The following is a 6,000-nucleotide window of genomic DNA, read 5'->3' on the forward strand; positions in this document are numbered from 1 at the left end:
ATTCTGATCTGAACCCGACCTCCATACAAAATTTCGTGACGATCGGTCCATAATTGTGGCCTGGAGCGTGTTTACAATTCATAATGGACAGACGGACGGACGGACACACATCTCAAAATCGCTTTATCTCGTCGAGATATGAAGATTGGTATACCATATTGGGGGTCTCCGACGAATATTTCGCGGTGTTACATGAATTTTTACCAAAACAAACTTATAATACCCTTTTAATAGGCGTGGATTTTTAAAGAATTTTTTAACAAATTTTAAAAATTATTTTTAATAGGCGTGGATTTTTAAAGAATTTTTTAACAAATTTTAAAAATTAGTTTTAATAGGCGTGGATTTTTAAAGAATTTTTTAACAAATTTTAAAAATTATTTTTAATAGGCGTGGATTTTTAAAGAATTTTTTAACAAATTTTAAAAATTATTTTTAATAGGCGTGGATTTTTAAAGAATTTTTTAACAAATTTTAAAAATTATTTTTAATAGGCGTGGATTTTTAAAGAATTTTTTAACAAATTTTAAAAATTATTTTTAATAGGCGTGGATTTTTAAAGAATTTTTTAACAAATTTTAAAAATTATTTTTAATAGGCGTGGATTTTTAAAGAATTTTTTAACAAATTTTAAAAATTATTTTTAATAGGCGTGGATTTTTAAAGAATTTTTTAACAAATTTTAAAAATTATTTTTAATAGGCGTGGATTTTTAAAGAATTTTTTAACAAATTTTAAAAATTATTTTAATAGGCGTGGATTTTTAAAGAATTTTTTAACAAATTTTAAAAATTATTTTTAATAGGCGTGGATTTTTAAAGAATTTTTTAACAAATTTTAAAAATTATTTTTAATAGGCGTGGATTTTTAAAGAATTTTTTAACAAATTTTAAAAATTATTTTTAATAGGCGTGGATTTTTAAAGAATTTTTTAACAAATTTTAAAAATTATTTTAATAGGCGTGGATTTTTAAAGAATTTTTTAACAAATTTTAAAAATTATTTTAATAGGCGTGGATTTTTAAAGAATTTTTTAACAAATTTTAAAAATTATTTTTAATAGGCGTGGATTTTTAAAGAATTTTTTAACAAATTTTAAAAATTATTTTTAATAGGCGTGGATTTTTAAAGAATTTTTTAACAAATTTTAAAAATTATTTTTAATAGGCGTGGATTTTTAAAGAATTTTTTAACAAATTTTAAAAATTATTTTTAATAGGCGTGGATTTTTAAAGAATTTTTTAACAAATTTTAAAAATTATTTTTAATAGGCGTGGATTTTTAAAGAATTTTTTAACAAATTTTAAAAATTATTTTTAATAGGCGTGGATTTTTAAAGAATTTTTTAACAAATTTTAAAAATTATTTTTAATAGGCGTGGATTTTTAAAGAATTTTTTAACAAATTTTAAAAATTATTTTTAATAGGCGTGGATTTTTAAAGAATTTTTTAACAAATTTTAAAAATTATTTTTAATAGGCGTGGATTTTTAAAGAATTTTTTAACAAATTTTAAAAATTATTTTTAATAGGCGTGGACTTTTAAAGAATTTTTTAACAAATTTTAAAAATTATTTTTAATAGGCGTGGATTTTTAACACGTTCGCGGACGTGAATGCTATAGCATTCCGATGCAAAATGACGTGAATGCTATAGCATTCACATTGTCAGCCAATTTTTGTTAATTTACTTGTATACAATCTTAAGTTTTGTTGATTAATATACATAATACGATTTATTTCAACAAGACACATTCTATAATAAATAAAAAATAATAATTATAATCAATAATTAATAAATAAAAACAAAAAAACTAATTTCGAAAATAATTGGGTGTCATTTTTTTCACCTCTCTGAATTTGCTTGCGTCCGCGAACGTGTTAAAGAATTTTTTAACAAATTTTAAAAATTATTTTTAATAGGCGTGGATTTTTAAAGAATTTTTTAACAAATTTTAAAAATTATTTTTAATAGGCGTGGATTTTTAAAGAATTTTTTAACAAATTTTAAAAATTATTTTTAATAGGCGTGGATTTTTAAAGAATTTTTTAACAAATTTAAAAAAAAAATAGGCGTGGATTTTTAAAGATTTTTTTAACAAATTTTAAAAAAAATTTTAATAGGCGTGGATTTTTAAAGAATTTTTTAACAAATTTAAAAAAAAAAAATTAATAGGTGTGGATTTTTAAAGATTTTTTCAACAAATTTAAAAAAAAATAGGCGTGGATTTTTAAAGATTATTTTTAAAATATTAAAAAAAAAAATAGGCGTGGATTTTTAAAGATTATTTTTAAAATATTAAAAAAAAAATAGGCGTGAATTTTTAAAGATTTTTTTTAACAAATTTTAAAAAAAATTTTAATAGGCGTGGATTTTTGAAGATTTTTTTTTAACAAATTTGAAAAATTATTTTTAATAGGCGTGGATTTTAAAGAAAATTCTGCAGTGTTGGGTCAACACCGACAAATATTCTATAGAAAATTCCACACAGTGTTGGGTCATCACCGAAAAATTTTCTGGAGAAAATTCCACACAGTGGTGGGTCAACACCGAAAATTTTTCTATAGAAAATTCCACACAGTGTTGGGTCAACACCGAAAATTTTTCTATAGAAAATTCCACACAGAGTTGGGCCAACACAGAAAAATTTTCTATAGAAAATTCCACACAGTGGTGGGTCAACACCGAAAAAATTTCTATAGAAAATTCCTCTGCAGTGTTGGGTCAACACTGAAAATTTTCTATAGATAATTACTCTGCCGTGTTGGGTCAACACTGAAAATTTTCTATAGATAATTACTCTGCCGTGTTGGGTCAACACTGCAAATTTTCTATAGAAAATTCCTGTGCAGTGTTGGGTCAACACTGCAAATTTTCTATAGAAAATTCTTGTGCAGTGTTGGGTCAACACAGAACATTTTCTATAGAAAATTACTCTGCAGTGTAGAGTCAACACTGAAAAATTTCTATAGAAAATTCATTTGCAGTGTTGTAATGTATATTTTATTGCTATATTCCTAAAATTAAAAAAAAAAAAACAAATTGTTAAATGCTCCAAAAGGTATGCAATATAACTTCAATAAGTAAAATACCACAACTGAAAGTATGCAATAAAACTGACTTTTGTAGTGTTTTTCTCTTTTCTCATTATTAAAAGAAAGGTTATTATTGTTGCTGGGGAAATAAAAGTTTCAGATATTTTTATTTATATTTGCATTATACAACAACGAAGAAGAAGGAGTAGCAGCAGCTGTACACAACAAAGTAACCCAAGTGTAAATTTATAAGTAAAATAAGCAAAAAAACAAAAAGTAATATTCCTCCAACATTAAGAAGAAAATAAATAATACAATATAAATCATTCAGCCCAAGCCCAAGGAGAGGCGGGAATCAGGACAAAAATGCATTTTTGTATTGTTCCTTAAGGAACAATAAACACCGCAATTTAAGTTGCAAATTACAAGGCAGTTAAGCCAAAAGTAAGTCAGATTACTCTTGCCTGGTGGGTAGGTAACTGGAAGATGGGCATGCTGCCGGGCAGGCAGACAGTCAATGTTGCATTGAAAATCTTTACACACTTAATGACCAAACCTCAGCATGTGTTGCCTGTTGGTTTGCTTAACAGAATAATTGAAACATTTTCGTAATAATTTGTATAAGGAAAGGGAACATGACTATAAAAATAATTGCCCATTTCCATTTGTAATTGTGCGGAAAAGTATACAATATTTATACTGAGTACTATTCAAACAACAGAATTCGTGGTATCATGAGGAGGATAACTACTAAGGAGAAGATTACCTTAGACATAGCTACGATAGGGTAGCTACCACTACTTTAGGTGAGGAAGTTAATATAAAAAAATTTAATGTTAAGCAACACTGCAGAATTTTCTATAGAAACTATGTGTTTTTTTTTTTTTTTGAATTGTTGACCCAACACGGCAGTGAATTTTCTATAGAAAAATTTCAGTGTTGATCGAACACTGTGTACAATTTTCTATAGAAAATTTTCAGAGTTGCCCAAACCCTGTAGAGGAATTTTCTATAGAAAATTTTCAGTGTTGACCCAACACTGCAGTGTAATTTTATATAGAAAATTTTCAGTGTTGACCCAACACTGCATAGCAATTTTCTATAGAAAAATTACAGTGTTGCCCCAACACTGTAGAGGAATTTTCTACAGAAAATTTTCAGTGTTGGTTTTGAAAAAAAGTGAGCAAAGGCTATAGTCGGGACGGGGACGACTATGTGATACCCTACTTCACTACCCCTGTGCATAATTTTTTCAGTCGTAAACATTTCTTTTAGGGAGATACTAAAGTTTTCACCTATATGGCTTTTATACCGAATGACTTAAGGCGAATTGAACCAAAATAATTAATATTTAATTTTATATTTGACTACTGTCGAAATCTACTCGGTACTGATTGATAACTTTGCTGGTCTTCTTGATTAGCTTTTTAAATGCCTTTAATACGCCAAATGGAAGCAGAGGTACTTGTCATTAAAGTAAAAAATATTTTTTAAAAAATCCACGTTTATTGAAAAAATATTTTTTAAAAAATCAACGTTTATTGAAAAAATATTTTTTAAAAAATCCACGTTTATTGAAAAAATATTTTTTAAAAAATCCACGTTTATTGAAAAAATATTTTTTAAAAAATCCACGTTTATTGAAAAAATATTTTTTAAAAAATCCACGTTTATTGAAAAAATATTTTTTAAAAAATCCACGTTTATTGAAAAAATATTTTTTAAAAAATCCACGTTTATTGAAAAAATATTTTTTAAAAAATCCACGTTTATTGAAAAAATATTTTTTAAAAAATCCACGTTTATTGAAAAAATATTTTTTAAAAAATCCACGTTTATTGAAAAAATATTTTTTAAAAAATCCACGTTTATTGAAAAAATATTTTTTAAAAAATCCACGTTTATTGAAAAAATATTTTTTAAAAAATCCACGTTTATTGAAAAAATATTTTTTAAAAAATCCACGTTTATTGAAAAAATATTTTTTAAAAAATCCACGTTTATTGAAAAAATATTTTTTAAAAAATCCACGTTTATTGAAAAAATATTTTTTAAAAAATCCACGTTTATTGAAAAAATATTTTTTAAAAAATCCACGTTTATTGAAAAAATATTTTTTAAAAAATCCACGTTTATTGAAAAAATATTTTTTAAAAAATCCACGTTTATTGAAAAAATATTTTTTAAAAAATCCACGTTTATTGAAAAAATATTTTTTAAAAAATCCACGTTTATTGAAAAAATATTTTTTAAAAAATCCACGTTTATTGAAAAAATATTTTTTAAAAAATCCACGTTTATTGAAAAAATATTTTTTAAAAAATCCACGTTTATTGAAAAAATATTTTTTAAAAAATCCACGTTTATTGAAAAAATATTTTTTAAAAAATCCACGTTTATTGAAAAAATATTTTTTAAAAAATCCACGTTTATTGAAAAAATATTTTTTAAAAAATCCACGTTTATTGAAAAAATATTTTTTAAAAAATCCACGTTTATTGAAAAAATATTTTTTAAAAAATCCACGTTTATTGAAAAAATATTTTTTAAAAAATCCACGTTTATTGAAAAAATATTTTTTAAAAAATCCACGTTTATTGAAAAAATATTTTTTAAAAAATCCACGTTTATTGAAAAAATATTTTTTAAAAAATCCACGTTTATTGAAAAAATATTTTTTAAAAAATCCACGTTTATTGAAAAAATATTTTTTAAAAAATCCACGTTTATTGAAAAAATATTTTTTAAAAAATCCACGTTTATTGAAAAAATATTTTTTAAAAAATCCACGTTTATTGAAAAAATATTTTTTAAAAAATCCACGTTTATTGAAAAAATATTTTTTAAAAAATCCACGTTTATTGAAAAAATATTTTTTAAAAAATCCACGTTTATTGAAAAAATATTTTTTAAAAAATCCACGTTTATTGAAAAAATATTTTTTAAAAAATCCACGTTTATTGAAA

The sequence above is a fragment of the Musca autumnalis genome, unplaced genomic scaffold, assembly GCF_047663935.1.
Source record: "Musca autumnalis isolate F117 unplaced genomic scaffold, ASM4766393v1 scaffold_2, whole genome shotgun sequence".
Lineage (NCBI taxonomy): Eukaryota > Metazoa > Arthropoda > Insecta > Diptera > Muscidae > Musca > Musca autumnalis.